Source organism: Culex quinquefasciatus, chromosome 2 (assembly GCF_015732765.1).
Source record: "Culex quinquefasciatus strain JHB chromosome 2, VPISU_Cqui_1.0_pri_paternal, whole genome shotgun sequence".
Taxonomy (NCBI): Eukaryota; Metazoa; Arthropoda; class Insecta; order Diptera; family Culicidae; genus Culex; species Culex quinquefasciatus.
In genome coordinates, this window is record NC_051862.1 from 207,240,786 (window position 1) to 207,260,486 (window position 19,701).

General features: G+C 33.9%; 1 protein-coding gene and 1 non-coding gene across 2 annotated transcripts in view; one reads left to right on the forward strand and one right to left on the reverse strand.

Annotated features, from left to right (window-relative positions):
- The window catches only part of LOC6050974 (TGF-beta receptor type-1), a 140,264-nt gene that overhangs the window by 28,074 nt on the left and 92,489 nt on the right, over positions 1-19,701 (forward strand). The gene's annotated exons all lie outside the window — the stretch shown is intronic.
- Trnah-gug lies at positions 19,356-19,427 on the reverse strand. The gene has a single exon. It is a non-coding gene; the product is annotated as a tRNA-His (tRNA).

Genomic DNA, 19,701 nt, shown 5'->3' on the forward strand with positions numbered 1-19,701 from the left:
GCAACTAGTTTCATTAACATTCAAACGCTCGGGTAGTCATTTGAACCCTATTTTTTTTCTTAAAAATCTCATAACTTTGGGTAGAATTGACCAATTTAGATGCTTCTGGTTGCAAAAGATCCAGATTTGTCTATATTTTCAACTGTCAGATGGGGTACAAATATGGTCCACTTTTACCGGAGATATTCCGGATTCCGTTGGGGTACCTCGGCCCTCCTATTTTGGTTTTTGGACAATATAACAAATTTATTCCACAAAACAAAGCCGCAAATGATGCAAAACTTCAAGGCATCATTCTAATACATCATTCTGCAAAAATAATTGACATGGTTAAGTCCTACGGGGCACCGGAGCCGGTTCCAGTTGGGCACCGATCGACATCAACTCAGTGAACCGTTTCCGGTTGGAACCTGTTCCGGTGCCCGAAGGACTTGACCATGTTATGCATCTATGCAGGATAATGTATTATGATGATGTATTGAAGTTTTGCATCATTTGCGACTTTGTTTTGTGGAATAAATTTGTTATATTGTCCAAAAACCAAAATAGGAGGGCCGAGGTACCCCAACGGAATCCGGAATATCTCCGGTAAAAGTGGACCATATTTGTACCCCATCTGACAGTTGAAAATATAGACAAATCTGGATCTTTTGCAACCAGAAGCATCCAAATTGGTCAATTCTACCCAAAGTTATGAGATTTTTAAGAAAAAAAAAATAGGGGTCAAATAACTACCCGAGCGTTCGAGTGTTAAGATTAATCCAGCAGAAAGGAATACGATTTTTGGCAAGTAACCTCATTTTGGCGCCACCTACATTTGAAACACAGTCGCGCTGCAAAACCTCAATAGCTTATAGGACTTAAAAAAAACTCTTGATTTGAGCAATTCTCTACGAAATCGTTTTATTTATTTTAATTTTGTATTTTTTTATACGGCTGAAAAATTATTGGTGCCTCTGGTATGCTCAAATAAGCCATTTTGCATCATAAGTTTGTCCATATAATTTTCCATACAAATTTGGCAGCTGTCCATACAGCTTTATATCATCAGCAGTTCCATATGAAAGTTAAAAAAAAGAAGTGATTTTGCTAAAAAAAATCTGGGGGTTCCTTGACCAAAATATTTAGACCCGTATTTTTTTTGTTTGGCCATTAGGGCGGCCCTCGCCGTGTTAGGGTGGTCTGAAATATTGCCATTTTCACAAAAAAAAAAAAAATCAAAAAATCATAACTTCGCTTAATTTTAACCGATTTTAGTTTAATAAGTTTGATTTCCAAGAAAAAATAATGTGAAATTTCAAAAAATCTAGCCTAACATTTGAAAAAGTGAAAACATTAACGCCGTTTTGACGGTGTGACCAAAGAGCTTAAAACTGAAAATATGTTTAACGGATTCCTCGGACAATTTTACATAACATATCAAAAATTGGGCGAGATTCATTAACAGGATTCAGGGATATGATTTTTTGAAAATAAAATCCGGGTTATTCGACGCGCCGCTCGCTAAAACGGGAAATTTGGCGAAATCGGCAAAAAAACAACTTTTTCACTAAAACTTTGATGTTTTCATAAGACTACTTCAAACGTTAGGCTAGATTTTTGAAACTCCACATTATTTTTCTTGGAAGTCAAACTTATTATCTTTCATTTGCGCCCAAGACAGCTAAAATCTTTTTTGAAAAAAGTGGTTTTTGTGAAAATTGACGAAAATGTCCATTTTCGGATCACCCTAACACGGCGTAGGCCACCCTGACGGCCAAACAAAAAAAAATACGGGTCTAAATATTTTGGCCCAGAAAAATTTTGAGTCAAATCGAAGCACTTTTATTTTTTTTCTTTAACTTTCATATGGAACTGCTGTAAATGAAAATTCAAAAATCTGTATCTTTTGAAGGAATTTTTTGATCGATTTAGTGTCTTGGGCAAAGTTCTAGGTATGGATAAGGACTACACTGAAAAAAATGATACACGGTAAATTTTCTTGATTTTTTTTATTTCACTTATTGTCACTGAAACTTGATTTGCAAAAAGACTCTATTTTTATGTTATTTTTCTGATATGTTTTAGGGGACATTTCTTTAATGAATTTTTGAATCAATAAAAATCGAAATATTGGTCGCCAAACATTTTTAACTTCATTTTTCGATGTAAAATCGAATTTGCAATCAAAAAGTACTTAAGTGAAATTTTGATAAAGTGCACAGTTTTCTAGTTATAGTCATTTTAAGTTTTTTTTGTTAATAGTCTCAGTTATTAATTTTTCAAAAATAGTGCCCAATTGTTACGACCAATATTTCGATTTTTGGAATGAATCAGTATTGATTCAAAAATTCATAATTCGGTCAAAGATTTATTTTCGTTTTGGACATTTCTAAAAACTTGGCATTTGATTTGAGTGTTTTTTTTTTTTTTTTTGCAAATCAAGTTTTAGTGACAAAAAGTGAAATTAAAAATCAGCCTTTTTTTACCGTGTATCATTTTTTTCAGTGAAGTCCTTATCCATACCTACTTTGGCGAAGACACCAAATCGAACAAAAAATTCCTTCAGATACAGATTTTTGAATCTTTTGCTTTATTTTTAAATTAGACTTTAAATTTGAAATTAAGTTTATTTTTGCCTCGAACTCGAACCCGACCAGTGCCGAGTTACAAAAACTTCATATAAAATTTGTACCAGCCTTTTTAATTTATAAATTTACTATTAGACCGACCAGTTGTTTTATTTTTCGCCAAATGATGATTTTCTTAAAATTTAAATTTTCAAAAATTTTCAAAAATTCCCAAAAGAAAACTTTGAAGAATTTTCTTATCTTTTCAAATATTAAAAAATCCGCCATACCGTATTCCTCAAAAATTGGACTTTTTGTACAACAGAACAAAAAAAATATCGAAGAAAGAAAAGTTTGTCAAAACCTATTTTTTGTGATCAAAAGCTGATAAAAATTGCTCACTTTTTCCATTTACTTTTTTTCCGAATAGTCCTAATCATAACCTACAGCTTTGTCCAAGACACCGAATCGATCAGAAAATCTCTTCTCAAGATACGTTTTCGAAAATATGCTCATCACTTTTCAATGGACAGCCTTAGTTTTTTTGGTGGAAAACCCAATGGTGCAAAATGGCTTATTTGGTTCTTGATGAACAAAGTTTCATCCAAATAAAAAAATACAAAAATTTAAAACAGTTTTTTGCAAAATTCAAGAGAAACTCTCCTAAGTTTATTTGTAGTACTTGAAATATATTTTCATAGGTAATAAATTAGTAGTTTTTCATTAAAACAGTTTTTTTTAAATAGATTTTTTAGCATTTTTTTTAGGCCGATACAAGTTTTATTTATTGTTTTAATGAAAAAGATGCTGCTGCTTTTGTTTTTTGCAATGACTTTACCTTTTTTCTTTTCTTTTTTAATCAAGTTTCGTTATGTCATATTATTTATCATTTATAGTATTTATGTATTTAATTTAGTTGATTTAAACTTTTATCTTGATTTTTGCAAATGTTTTGATTTGATTAACTGATTGTTCTAATAAATTTGTATTTATGATGTCCAACGTTAGATATAATGTTCTTTTTTTTCTACAGTGCCCCGTCAAATCCTCCGACTTTCGCTGAAGTGCATACGACGCTTTTAATTATCATTTTTTCCTTCTTTTCCCCGTTTTCGTCCTTCGCCCCCTCCCCAAGAAGACTTATTGTGGGCGGTAGGTTGTTGTGGAGGGTGGGTCTGGTGCAGGTCGGTTGGTTTGATGCCGTGCCGCAGGACACAATGATGTGATGTGCCAGTGCTTAAGTGTCATCAGGTGGGAAACGGGGTCGTCGTCGTTTTCCTGGTTGACTTTACTCAGCAGGGTTGACTGTCTGTCTGGCGTTATGAGTTATGGGGGAGGGTCGAGATTTTCTTTACTGCGTGTAGTCTCGCTGTATTAACTTTATGGAGAGAGGCGAGCTTTGGTTTGACGAGGTTCGGTACGTGCGTGTAATGAGTGGGATTTTGTGGTGAAAATAGAAGATTATTTGAGTTATGTTTTTTTTTTTTCAGAGAGACTGACGTAATTTTCCTTGTTGTCTCAACTCAACATCACAAAGATATTTATCTTCCTTTATAGCTAATAAAGTTCCAAAAGATAACCCTTCAAGGAAGCGTATCGTATCTTTCCAAGAAAGGATTCTTTCTTAACGGTTCAATACATTCTCGGTAAAAAAGAGGAGGACCCTCGATGGACCGGAAGACAAATCCAACGTAATGCTTATAGCCGTCTCCTGCTTGACTTGGCTTGACTTAAACCATCAGGCTTCGACCAGTCCTGGTGTGTGCCATAGGTCATCGAAACACGAAACGACACAAACACCTTTCGACGTCGTCGTCGTTCGATACTGACGAGGGGGGTTTGGTCGTCCCCAAAATGATACAGCTGTGTACAGGGAAGTTGGACTTGGAAAATTTCCTAGTTGAGTCAGGGTTGGGAAAACCATCTCAATACTTTTTTTTGAGAATTTCTGAAAAGTTTATATTTCACAACCCTGCCCGAAACACGAACGGTTAAAAGAGACGAAATAAATGGGGATAACATGGAAAATGCCATTTCCTACACACAGTTTTGTGACTTTTGAACTGTGAGAGGAAAATGGCGACGCAAAACGGAAAAATGCCAATATACACGATACCAACCCCCCCCCCCCTTTTCCTTGAGTAGAACTGACGTGCTCCGTTTGGCTCCGACTTGGTCTTCGGGACTTGAGTGAACTCGTGGCCTGACTCCGAATGAACGGAACGAAACGAAATCATTTCGCATTAGGATCGTGACTGCATGTATCATCATAAAAATCACCTTTGAATTTATAGATGGCTTTTTAAAATATTAATTTTTATACTCCCGCTGGCGATGTTGGGTTTGCCAGACTGGCTGCTGTCGTTTTTCATTTTCCGAGTGTTTGAAATCGTATGAATGTTTCCGAGCACAAAGACGCTGAGATGATGCAGATTATTTGTGGAGGGTAACTGTTAGCGGATTTAAATTGAAATGCTGCACAAAGAAACCTAAAAAAAGCAGGTTGAGAATTTTTCTTTGTAGCACGTGCAAAATTTGAGGTGATGGAAGAGAAAAATTGTGTTGACTTTTTGCACACCTTTTGCAATGTCTTCCAAATCAATGTTTTCCAGGTCATATTTTCACCTTTTGGTCTAAGTGTCAAAAACTGTCTTATGCTAGTAAGTAATATCAACAATAATTCAATTTGTTTTCTAAATTCTGAGCAATTCTCTTAAGAATGAGCTAATTTGCCGGGAATTTTTATTTTTTTTAGATGTGGAAACTTTGTGTGTAATTTTTCTATGCCCATTAAAATAAACTGATTGAAAACAAAATTGAAAAAAAAAAAACATAAAAAAATAGATGTGAAAATCGGGAATAACATGAACGGTAAAAACTCGGAAATTTGATTGACAAACCGAACAATTTAAGTTTAGTTGAGTCTATTTAAATCATTTTTCTCTTGAATGATTTCTTTCCAAAATTGTCTACCCTATACTAACACGATTTTTGCTGACGATACAAAATAAATTAGAAAAAAATAGTTTTTTTTATATCTTCTCTACTCAAATTATAAAAAATCAATTTAAAATTAAAAATGACTTTTAAAACGTACTGATAGCCATTTGCTGCTTCTCTGAAACAAAATGAAGTTTTATTGATTTTTGCCATTTTTTTAAACTAATGCTAGCAACCTTTTGAAAGCCATCCTGAAAAATTAAATTATTAAAAAAAACCTGTCTAGAAATAAAGTAAAATTTTCTCGACTTATTTCATCATTTTTTTTCGAGAAAATGGCAACACTGCTTAATGAATTTTATCTTGTGCCATAGCACCTCAAGTCGGGAAATCGGGAAAGTTGTGAAAAAGTCGGGAATTCGGCAAAATCCTCGAAAATTCGGGAAAAATTTGGTAATTTGTGATTTTTTGTTAAAAAGTCGGGAATCCTAAGCATACCTGTTTGAAAAATATTTTTAAACTCTTGAATATTTGTAAAATGTTCTTAAGCATCGAACTTTAATTTAGGGTTCCTTTCCTTATTTCAATCTATATAAGAATGAAAAGGTTTAAGACATTAGACTTTAAAAATCCTAATAAATTTCAGATGATAATTGCGGTATGTATTTCATCCAATTTTTGTGAATAAAAAGATTGTTATTTTAGTTTATCGAACAAATGATAATATAACATATAACCTCAAATAATAATAAGGCCAGCGTAAAGTTATGATTCTTATTCTGTTTCATTTTGCCAAATTAGTTGAACATTAAAAAAATGAATCCAACTTCAGTTTGGCCTAGTTTTTATTTGTGGTCAATTTGTAGGGCGTCCAATTTTCCCGGGTTTTGAAATTCCCGGGAAACGGGAAAAATATTTTTCAAATCCCGGGAATTCCCGGGATTCTGGGAAATTTTTGAATCAGTCATAACATTCTTGTTTTTATTATAGTTGTTATATTTTTAAGCTTAAAATCATAGAATGACCTCAATACTAGTAATTGTTGAAAAACTACACTTCAATCTAAACATGGACAGCAAATTTAGGTAGATTTAAAAACATAAAAAGTTAACACATCACATAAACCACAATTTTTAAACCAATAATTCAAATCAATTAAGTTTCTCAATAAAATATCTCTTTTATTGTTTTTTTTTTCTATGACATGACTACAAAAGCTTTTACAAAATCTTTGAAACTGTCTATAAAACAAGAAACGAAAATAAATAAAATGATACTAGCCAATGCAAATTTTTTGATAAGTTTAGAAATTCATGTTTTATGTAAAACATTTTTTACAAATTATCTTTAAGTCACAACCGCAAACTGGGGAAAATCGGGACTGCAGGCCGAATAGGTACAGGAGATTTTAGAGCAATAAATTTGGAAATCGGTGTACTAATTGTTTTGTTCCTGTTTTAATAGAAATCAATTTAAAAAAAAATCAATACATTTGGCCTAAATACCTGTTTTAATTCGTTACCGAGTCTTTTTAAAAATAAATAAAATTAACTAGAAAATATTTTAAAAAATAGGCATTTTGTGGATCTGTAAACTAAAATTTTAACAATTTTCCTAAATAAGCTAAATTAATGCTGATATATGCCGAAAACAAATCAAATCAAACAAAACCATTTTTAATGCTTTTAAATTCTTATCGATTAATAAGCATTCAACTGTTCATCTATTTCCTCAACCAAATTTAAATTTGCTGACCAAAATTTGTTTTTTTTTTTCAATTTCGGAAATTCCCGGTTTTGGAAAAATCCCGAGAATTTCGTCCCGGGAATTCCCGGGATGGACGCACTATCAATTTGTTTAAATGTTCATTCAGTCATTTCAAATAATGTTTCCAAATGTTTGATTCCCTTAAACTTTTGTGTTATAAACTATAGATAAAGCTTCGATTTGAGTTTTCGGAAAACCTCATATCGAAAATAAGTAGTTTAATATGAAGTGTTGTCAAACTGAATTTTTCATTGAATATTGAACATTTAAATATTGGCACTTCGATTACTCGAAATTGATTCATAACATTAAATATCAAAATTTAAATAAAAATTGAAGGACACTTCGTAAAACATCTTTTAAACGAATTCCTAGATATTTTTTTTTTAAATTCTTTGAAAGAATAATAACTTGAATCAAGGGAAATGTAAAGATTTGATAAAAAATATAAACAATAGAATAAAATTTAAAATGTTGTCATCTTTAACTTTTTGTCATCATCATTTTCATTGCCAGTTGAAACGAAGTTTCAAAAAAAAACTTTGTTTGGTTATTTTAAAAATAAAAATTGAAATTATAGGTATTGTTACGGTTTCGGTTTTTTTTTTCAAATTTTAATTTTTTAAAAAAAGTTGAAGGTTTTTAGAATTTATTATTGGAATTTTAGTTTGTTTTTGTCCAATGTTCTTTTTGTCTTTTTATAGAGAGTTTTTGAAATGAAATCATTATTCAGATAATAAATACCTATTTTCGAGGTTCTGGAAAAGTCGGGAGTTTGATAATGGGATTTGAGTGGTCACCCTGGTCATAGCTCAAAAGATGGCATTTTTTTGTCATTTAAAACATATCACAAAATGAGAATTTTCAATAGGGGGCTTATGCTCAATTAATTTTTTCGTGTTTAAAAACCAAAAAAGTTAAAAACCAAAAAAAAAAAAAAGGCAAAAACTAGGGTTAGTTGAAAAGGTCTAAATTTGCCAATAAAATAACAAAAACTAAACAAGATAAATGCACATAAAAGTACTTGAAATGAATTATGAAAAACATAAAACAAAAGAAACACTGTTTTCAACAGAACAAAAGTTTTCTAAATGACCATTTGATCAAGAGAAATTCGGGATGAAAAATTTGAGTAGCACTTTGTTTTGCTATTACTCTTAGCCATATCACCAAACAAACTAATTTCCCGTTCTCAGAAGCTCAATTATCTTCAACTTTTAGCTCTCAATTCCACAACAGATTTATTTTTCAAAACAACCCCATTCGAATTCATTAGCAAAACCCACAAATGAACTGCCTTCTCTCATCTAGAGCCTCTGCTTTCGGTTCAGGCCTCACTTGCAAAAGTTGTAGATTTACCGGGCAGAGTTCCATAAATCTTCACCTTTTAAAGTGCCAAACCTCGGGGGCAATCACGGGGCCAACCCGGTTCGGGGTTGCCTTAGGAGTGGAAATTAATCGGTCGTCGTGTGTCTTTTTTTCGCTTTCCTTCCGAACGTGAAAAGCTCGTTGTAAAACTTTGGCAATTACTCCGCTAATCTATACCTGGCACTTTGCTTTATCTTGGAGCGTTTTTTTTTCTCCTTTTCCTGAATTGGTGGTGTTCATGCCTTTCGTATGTGTGCCGTGATTTGAAAAACTTGTACAACTTTCACCTCACTACTCTGCTGGGTTGCCCTTTTTGGGGTTATGTTATGGACGCACGGGAATAAAAATAGCCACTTTATTCGAGCTTCACTAACGAAACGGTTTCAGGGCGGAAAGGGGGGAGGGTTGGCCGGAAAAGTGTGCTGTTCCTTTCAATATTTTCCGTGATACCTTTTTCCACCAAGTTTGGTGTATTACGTTCTTCAAATGGTTGAGGAATAGAGACTTGGAGGAATTTTTAAAGGAAAAAGTTGCCTCCGACGTTTTGGCTTACTATAAGACTTTTTCAGGGTTATCGCTTTTGATTTTTCGAATAAAATCGCCAGAAAGAGTTTTACATCCACTTATCTGTGGTCATAGCTATTTGAAGAAGGTCGCCGGAATGTGCTGCCCTTCGGGGGACCATTGCGGTGTTGGGTAAAACTTGTGGCCAAAGGACACACATACCCACAGACACAGCAATATACTCCGTGCAATTGGCTTCATTGCGGCGGCAGCTGCACTATCATTGGCCGTACGTGTACCTTAGAAAGTAGAGGACGGCAAACAAAAAGTTCACGGTGGAGTTCAACAAGCCAGAGCACCGGCGCAGAGCAAGTCGATTGTAGAGGGACTCAATTTTCGTTTCGCCCAGATGGTTTTTGTTTTGGAGTAGTTCGGGATTGCAATTGGCTTGGAAGAATTGAGCGATCGCGACTCGACTTGGAGACTTTTCGACTTTAACAAATTCTCTTTACGAAAGTCTCACCCAAGATAAGCAATATGAACCCATTCCCGGCCATTGTACAGCCCATTACCGTATTTTTTACGGCCCAAGGATCACACAATAGGAGGTCAATGAATCTGTGGAATGAATTTCCTTCCCACATCACTTTGTGTGTGGCCACAGGCCACAACGAGTTCAAAAGGATAACCCCGGGAAGCAACTCGTATGACCGACGACGACGACGTGTCAGAAAGAATGGGGAAAGAATCCTTTTGACCTGTCGTTCCGGGGATGGCCTCTGGCAGTGTCAGGTCGGACTCGGGATGCATTCCTTCCCAGTCGTCGTCGTCGTCCTAGTCCTGTGGATAGACAGGACATCGCGTCGGAAGAAAAACCTCCCAGCCATCATCATCGTTTGGAATATTACGATTATGATGATGGTGACGATGATGGCAATGGGTTATACACGATAATCCGCATACAAAGCGGCCCGTGTTAGACCTGCGGAACCTCGAAGGAGCAACAGGATGGCATGGCTCTTGGGAAACAACTGCATATAACGGTCATAAACAAAGGGAAAGCGAGCAGAAAGTTTAATCTTTATATCGCCATTTTTTCCTTACGCCACGGTGAGTCTACCTAGGAGTGGTAGGAGAATCGAATTTCCACCGGGTTTGGCGGTGCTTTGGCAGGGTTGGCAGCTGGAAATATTTAAAGGGTGTTCTTTCTTGCGGTTTTTAAAATTTTTATCGAGATGCATCGAAATGAACCATCCTACTTTGAATGACTGTGAAAGAAAACCTAAAGTTCTAATAGTTTGCCTAGAGCCTAGAGTAAATATGGGTCAATTGTTGTCCTGACTTTATATAACAAAAAAAAAATAAATCTTAAACGAACCAGCAATAAACCTCATTCATTTCAAACATTTCTTTTATGTTTTCATCCGCTGCCGATCTGCCAATCGAAACAACAAACAACCCACTAGATTAAATTACATCTCATTATCCAATTTGCGCGGCGAATTTCCTATTCCAGTAACGATAGCAAAACCATCGTCTTTGGAATGCAAAAGCGAAATCGCTCTCCCCTCCAGCTCCCCCCCCCCCATAACTCCATGAATTTATCCTCCGAAGACAGTCGATAATTTGCTCTTCCCCTTGGCAACAACGCGAAGACCAACCAATCCCACGCAATCAAACTGAGAATCCCCTCTTCCAAATAGAACATCCCCCCCCCTTTGGCTCTTGTTATCCCTCTAATGAACTTTGCACACCTCACAGAAGACCCCGCTCCCCCTCCGAGGACTAGGACGACGCTTTTCTAGCTCCTCTCAGGTGTGTAAATAAAGTTCACCGGCGAAATTCGTGCGAAAATTGAAAGATTCATCTCCGGCATCGTCGCGCGATGTCCTCGGAGACAGGTGCTAAAAAGGAACTCACTCCCCCTTTTCTTCGTTTTTTTTTTTTGCATTTCTTGTCAGTTCTCAACTGGTTGAGTGAAGTTGACAAGGACCCGCCGACGACGACGGAAGGGATCACCGACAGGTCGCTCGCGCGCGCCTTCAGGACGACACAATCTGACGCACCAGGATTCTCCCCGGATCGATGGGAGAGTGGTGCCAAAGATAAATAAAATAAAAAATTTACACGTTATCGTGATTTTTCGTTGGTTGTTTTGCGAAAACCAGGGGTTGAAGTTACACTCTAGCAAATTATTGATAAATTTGCCTTAATTTTTGTTATAATTTTTATGCAGTTATATTATAATATTTATGCATAAAAATCTTTTTGCTTCTCTCAAAGACCCAAAAACTCAGTTTGTGCAGTACGAATTGAGCAATTCTCTACGGAATCGGTCTTTTTTTAATAGGTATTTGGATTAAAAACAGCTGAAACTTTGTTGGTGCCTTCGGTATGCCCAAAGAAGCCATTTTACGTCATTAGTTCGTTCATATAATTTCCCATACAAATTTGGCAGCTATCCATACAAAAATGATATGTGAAAACTCAAAAATCTGTATCTTTTGAAGGAAATTTTTGATCGATTTGGTGTCCTCGGCAAAGTTTTTTTTTCATAAAATTATTTTTATTAGGTCCTTTTCGGTACTGGGACCTGGTTAGGACCGAGTCGGCTTTTGTAATTACATTTGACTTAATAATTACAGAGGATCTTGTGTGTAAATGTTAGTGGGAGGGTATCCTCGGCAAAGTTGTAGGTATGGATATTGAATCAAAAAAATCATAACTCGTTCAAAGATTTTTTGCCCATTCTGGAAATTGGCATTTGATGTCCTCTAAAACAAATCAGAAAATAAAAAAAATAAAAATGGTGTTTTTTTTGCAAATTAAGTTTTAGTGATCAAAAGTGAAATAAAAAATCACCAGCATTTTTTTACCGTATATCTTATTTTTTTAGAGTAGTCCATATCCTACAATTTTGCCGAAGACACCAAATCGATCAAAAAATTCTTTAAAAGATACAGATTTTTTAATTTTCACATATCATTTTTGTATGGACAGCTGCCAAATTTGTATGGAAAATAATATGGACAAACTAATGATGCAGAATGGCTTCTTTGGGCATACCGAAGGCACTAAAAATGTTTCAGCTGGATTTAAAAAAAAAACAAAAAATATGAATGATCGAGATTTCAGAGAATTGCTCAACTGATTTTTAAGTAATAGTCACTTTTAGGTAATTTGTTTCAGCAGTCATTTTTTCGTAGAGATCAGAAAAAAATTTGCATCAAAGACGTAGACAATTTTACCAATACTAAGATATATTTTTCTTTAAAAAAGCATATTTTTGGCACCTGAGAGGAAGGGATAGGACATCTTGTAACTTTAAAAAAAATATTTGCAACGGTTCTGTTTTTCAAACTAAATAATTTCATTGTACATCAACATACAATTTTATTTAGTTTAAGCAAAATAATCAAAAGTAAGAAAGTAAACAAAAAAACAGGCAAAATAACAAAAAGCTAAAAAAAGTCAGACAAAAAAAGAAAAAAGTGAGAGCAAAAAGAAAAAATCAGACATAAAAAGAAAAGGTTAGACAAAAAAAAAAAGTTTATCAAAATAAAAGTCAAACAAAAAAAGAAAAAGTCAGCCAAACAAAAAAAAAAAGCAAGACAAACAAAGAAAAAGTCAGACAAAAAAGATAAATTCAGACAAAAAAAGAAAAGGTCAGACAACAAAAGAAAAAATCTGACAAAAAAAGAAGAAAAAGTCAATAAAAAAAGAAAAAGTCAAACAAACAAAGAAAAAAAGTCAGACTAGCAAAGAAAAAGTACGACAAAAAAAATCAGACAAAAAAAAGAAAAAGTCAGACAAACAAAGAATAATTTAGACAAAAAAAAAAAAAATATTCAGACAACAACGAAAAATTCTAACAAAAAGAGTAAAAATGAAAAAGTCAGGCAACAAAATGAAAAAGTCAGGCAACAAAATGAAAAAGTAAGAAAAATAAACAACAAAAGAAAAAAGAGATAAAAAAAGGAAAAAAAGAAAAAAAATATAGAGAAAAAAATTAATGCAAAAAAGAGAAAAAAGAGATAATGACAAAAAAAGAGAAGAAAAACAGAGAAAATAAAAGAGAAAAACGAGTAATAAAGAGATTTTTAATTTTTGAGAAAATTGAAAAAAAAAGACAAAAGTAAAAAGTGAAAAAAGAAAAAAAAAGCGAGCAAAAATAAACAAAAAAAAACAGAGAAAATTGAAAAAGAGGCAAAACAGAAAAGCGAGAAAAGCAAAAAAGAAAAAGAAAAAAGAAAAAAGAAAAAAAAGAAAAAAAAGAAAAAAAAGGAAAAAAAGAAAAAAAAGAAAAAAAGAAAAAAAAGAAAAAAAAGAATAAAAAGAGAAAAAAAAGATAACAGGTGAAAAAGAGGTAAGAAAAACATGAAAGAACAATGGCAAAAGAATACAGAATACAGAAAAAAAGAAAAAAGGGGGAAAAATGGAATATGAGATGTAAAATTAACAAAGAATAAAAGAATAACGTACAAAGTAGAGCGTCCAATTTCCCGTCCCGGGAAAAAAATTCCCGGGAATTCCCGGGATTTCCCGAAAAAAAATATTTCTCGTTTCCAGGGAAATTTGTAAATTTCCCGGGAATTCCCGAAATTTAAGCGGAAGTATACATTTTCTTAAATTTTTAGAACTATTTTTTGAAATTGCCCTGAAAAAATAATAAAAGAACAAACTCCACATGATTTTGTTCGATTAAATGTATTGTTTGGTTTATATATAATTAATTAGATTATCAAAATTATGATATCAGAATTATTTCTAATAATATTAATTTTTGAAGCAACTGGGAATAGATCTTGCTTAATGAGTATTAAATTATTACAATTAGGTAAGCTTTTAACAGATTGATGTTACAGTAGTTGTTCGGTAACTGGGCTGAGAACGTAGCTCAGTCACCGAATGCTGCTCGCTAACTGGGCTGAACGTAAAATAACGAGGGGACCACCGATGCATAGTATTATCCTGATGTAATATAAACATAAAAACTTCTCAAATATATTTACAATGCTTACTTTTCATATTTCTTTAATTATGACTTGAAATTAAATAAATGTTTGAAAACAGCTTTTTTATTTGTTGAACAGGCTCTTGGCATCCATTAACCCCTCGGTCATTTCGGTTTGTTTTGGTTTTTTGACGTTTGTCTGCTTTTTAAGTGGGCTACAGCCCAGTTATCGAGCGCCCAGTTAAACAACGTCCAGTTACCGAACAACTACTGTATTTCAACAAAACAATATTAACTCCTTACCTCTAAATTAAAATTGATATTTTTTTACGTTTCTATTTACCATAATCAAATGAGATGAAAATCGAATTTGTGCAAAAAGTATTAATTTAGTGCAAGTACAGGTGTTAGAGGGTTAAATGTGAAAAAATAGAAGACTTTTTGTGAAATGATGTTTATTTATAACATAAACCTTGACACATCTTTAATGATGTTAATTTATAACATAATTTAAATCATGTTGCATAACAATACAAAAAAATCATTGGAAAATTACTTCTATTGTTCGTTCTCAAAAAAATGCAAAAATATATTCAAAGCTTGCTTCAAATATTTGAAAACATTGGGTTGTTTGGAGTAAAACCAACACTAAAAAGCTACCATTTGTTCAAAAGCTGAAACCAGTATTTGTCATGAAAAACATAATTTCTACATGTTTTTATTTTCTTGTTTCAATAAACTGGTTACAGAGGCAAGTTTGAAATTTCTCATCAAAAAAAACCAAAATACATTTTCGTGTAGTTGAATGATTTTTTACATGCAGTCAAGCTGTTAATTGACCTTCACACTTATTTTAACCATTTTTAACATTGTCCTTTACAATTTTGATGCATAATATCAATTATGACCAAGATCATAGCAAAAAAATTAAAATAATTTCCCGGGAATTCCCGGGATTTCCCGGGAAATTGGCTGAAAATTTCCCGTTTCCCGGGAAATTTGCAACCCCGGGAAATTGGACGCTCTAGTACAAAGCTAATAGTAGCAAAATATTTAGAAAAAGAAAAATAAAAAAAAGTATACAAAACAGAGATGAGAATAAAAGAGAAACTTGAAAAATAAAGATAAAAAAAACAGCTTAGATAAAAAAGAGAAATAAAAAAAAACAATGAGATTGAAATTATTGAAAAATACTAAAACGGAATAAAGCAAGTAAAAAACAACAGGAATAAAAAATGGAATCAAGGAAAACACAATGATGGATATATTTTTTTCAAAAGGATTTTCAGTTCAATTTAAACTTGAAAGTAGTGAAATAATTCCATTGTATCTGCTTAGAAGCTCTCTGTAATTTTTAACCGTGCACTCTAAATTGATCTTGATGGAAAAAGCTTCCTCACACAAAGACTTCAACGACAACGTTGAGAATCAAAGTTTAGCCCTCCGCTGCTTCTCTTGGTAAAACCACTTTTCCTCTTTAAACACAGAAAAAGATGCAGCACAAAAAAATCTTCCAAAGTGAAGCGAATCTGGAAGGAAGTATATGCGGCAGTAATTTCCTCCTTTTTATTTTTCCTTTGCTCGGAAAAATTCGCCCACACTTTTCCCCTTCCTTCTCCCTTCCACTGTGGAGACAGTGCCGTCAAGTTCAAGTGTGTTTACACTTGGGTTGACACGCGCTTACGGGGGCAAGTGCGACCATAGCGCAGAAAGGAGAAGTGAAACCGATTGCAGTTGGAAGAGCTTTTGGCAGCGCTGTCAGGATGGGTTCACACTACAAAAAGGGGAAAAAAAGTAGCAGCAGTAGTAGTGCTGTTACAAAGTTAGCCTCTTTTGGACAGAACAACCGCCAGGGGATGACGACGGAAAGAATTTTATCTTGGAGGGTTTTACGACACCTCCAGATTTAGTAGCTGTGAAAGTTTTGCGTGATTTTGCTGTTGGATAAAGTGGCGTGCTGCTCCGGTGGGATTTAGTGCGAGAATGCTTGAGTAGGTTTATACAAATTTTGTCAATGTTTCAAGAAATTTTCTCATCAAGTTTTTTTCTTTTTTACTTTAAAGCGAAAAAACTAGTAAAGTGTCAAAAACTTCAGAAAATGAGGAATAAATAGATAAAAAAAAAGACAAAAAAGACAAAAAAAAAACAAAAAAGACAAAAAAGACAAAAAAAGACAAAAAAGACAAAAAGACAAAAAGACAAAAAAGACAAAAAGACAAAAAGACAAAAAGACAAAAAGACAAAAAGACAAAAAGACAAAAAGACAAAAAGACAAAAAGACAAAAAGACAAAAAAGACAAAAAGACAAAAAGACAAAAAGACAAAAAGACAAAAAGACAAAAAGACAAAAAGACAAAAAGACAAAAAGACAAAAAGACAAAAAGACAAAAAGACAAAAAGACAAAAAGACAAAAAGACAAAAAGACAAAAAGACAAAAAGACAAAAAGACAAAAAGACAAAAAGACAAAAAGACAAAAAGACAAAAAGACAAAAAGACAAAAAGACAAAAAGACAAAAAGACAAAAAGACAAAAAGACAAAAAGACAAAAAGACAAAAAGACAAAAAGACAAAAAGACAAAAAGACAAAAAGACAAAAAGACAAAAAGACAAAAAGACAAAAAGACAAAAAGACAAAAAAGACAAAAAGACAAAAAGACAAAAAGACAAAAAGACAAAAAGACAAAAAGACAAAAAGACAAAAAGACAAAAAGACAAAAAGACAAAAAGACAAAAAGACAAAAAGACAAAAAGACAAAAAGACAAAAAGACAAAAAGACAAAAAGACAAAAAGACAAAAAGACAAAAAGACAAAAAGACAAAAAGACAAAAAGACAAAAAGACAAAAAGACAAAAAGACAAAAAGACAAAAAGACAAAAAGACAAAAAGACAAAAAGACAAAAAGACAAAAAGACAAAAAGACAAAAAGACAAAAAGACAAAAAGACAAAAAGACAAAAAGACAAAAAGACAAAAAGACAAAAAGACAAAAAGACAAAAAGACAAAAAGACAAAAAGACAAAAAGACAAAAAGACAAAAAGACAAAAAGACAAAAAGACAAAAAGACAAAAAGACAAAAAGACAAAAAGACAAAAAGACAAAAAGACAAAAAGACAAAAAGACAAAAAGACAAAAAGACAAAAAGACAAAAAGACAAAAAGACAAAAAGACAAAAAGACAAAAAGACAAAAAGACAAAAAGACAAAAAGACAAAAAGACAAAAAGACAAAAAGACAAAAAGACAAAAAGACAAAAAGACAAAAAGACAAAAAGACAAAAAGACAAAAAGACAAAAAGACAAAAAGACAAAAAGACAAAAAGACAAAAAGACAAAAAGACAAAAAAGACAAAAAAGACAAAAAAGACAAAAAAGACAAAAAAGACAAAAAAGACAAAAAAGACAAAAAAGACAAAAAAGACAAAAAAGACAAAAAAGACAAAAAAAGACAAAAAAGACAAAAAAGACAAAAAAGATAGATCAAGAAAAAACAAGAAAAAATAATAAGAGAAAATTATTAAAAGAAAATTATTAAAATTTAAAATATACAGCTGAGATAAAAACTGAGACAATGTAATCATACAACGAGAAAAATCATTGCATTATTTAAAGCTACTGAAACATAACAAAGGCAGGAAAAAAAAGAAATAAAAAACAAGAAATACTTAATTGTACTATTTATCTTTTGAATAAACTAAAATTTAAAAATAAAATAAAGCGCTTATAATTCGGTGGAAAAAACACTTAGTCTGATGCTTTAAAAAATTATAATTAAATCTGGCCAACAAAAAATGTGACAAATCTCAACTTTGTCCAGTAACCTAGAAGTCGCACTCGGCGAAAAAAAAAAACAAAACAAGAAAAACAAAATCTGTCTGCACCAGAGTAACAAACTAATAATATCAATCAACCTAACGACTAAATCACCGCACAAACAAGACGCGCGCGCTCTCGGTCACACACAAAAACAACACAAAACTTGGAACGACAAACTTATACATCCAACGACCTGGGCTCGCAAACTCGCTAAATGTCCAGGCCCGCAAGAACCCTCCGCCAGTGAAAGTTGGAAGAAGATCTGCGAAACGAAACGAGTGTAGGCCGAGTGTCTGCCGTCGTCGGGCAAATTGTTGCCGTCGTGGTATCTTGGCACAAGTTTAATTTGGGATTAAAGTTGGGGAAACTATGATAAGAATTTGTCTCAAGGTTTTCTTTCAATCCGATCTGATAAAACTCGAAATTTCAAATTTGGCAAGGAAGCATGACTACGACGAACTGACCGTAGAGAGACCCCCTAGTAACACACTGTCTGATCCCTCCCCCATCCACTCCTCCCTTGGCCAGACCGCGACACTCTGACCACGAGTGATTCGCGAAACCACCGCCGTAAGTGTGGAATGCGTAATTTCTTCAAATGAATATTCATTCATACAAACATCCCATCATCATCGTGATCGTCGTCGTCGTTCAAGTCTACGGCGGTCGCGTCTTGTCGCAGAGTCGTCTTAATCGCTGGCTTGGCTTGACTGCGACTTGTCAAGTCTGTGGCCACGGCCAGCCGAATGCTGCCGCAGGATGATTTTCGCCTCTCTAGGAACAATCACTCTGGCGACAAAGTCGAAATGTTTTCTCACTGCCGTGTGTTTGTGTCGTTGATCACTTCCAGTCTGTGGACGTACACAACCGAGCGGTGCACAGCAGGGTCGAGGATTTTTGGGGACCACTTTTGGGCACAGTGGTACTAGGACACGAATTTCAATTTGGGTTTGAAATTTTTGAAACAGAGTGCATTTTAACTTCTTCCATTCCAAACCTTTGAAAAGTGGTCCAGAACGTAAAATTATATAAAACATTGATTTTAGAAAATAATACCAATTTTTGAGCTTCAGTGTCTCAAGGGCAACTTTTTACTTGATTGAACATTTTTTAAAGATCTTTGATGTAACGTTTTTTAATTCGTATTGAATGTTGAAAAAAAAAAAACTAGATACATTACAACTTGGATTACACCATGTTGTGAAATTCCATTGATCGATTCTATTGTCAAACTTCTGCACCCGAAATCACGGTGGTGTTCTCTACGAACGGCCCCACTTTCAACTGCCATCGTTCAGTTGTATGGAAGCAAAATGCTGACGAAATATTCCCGCTTGGGAAGGAAATTCTCACTAACTTAACATCAAGCTGCTACGCAGTTAGTCACTTTTTGCGAAAGCAACCTATAGCTAGCAAAAAAAAATCCACTCCCCGTCCGTGACAATGGCGCGCACACCATTGCCGTGACCAGGATTCGAACCTGGGTTACTACGGCCACAACGTAGGGTCCTAACCACTAGACGATCACGGCTATCGGGGAGTTGTGTGGTATGGTGCTTTTGGTTGGTGAACGCGTTCAACCCCCGTTGGCTGTTGGATTGGTGGAAAACCCGAGCAACACGCGAATAAACGAGTTTTGCTTTATTTTTAGGCTGTGAGGCATGTTGGGCGATGCAGTTTTTGTTTTCTTTCGAAAATTGGAAAGGTGCAGCGAAAGCCAATTTGGACAAACGAATGGAGTGAGGTGCATAGTGGTGGAATGGTGATGGAATCGACTCAATCACTTAATGAGTTACACATTGTTC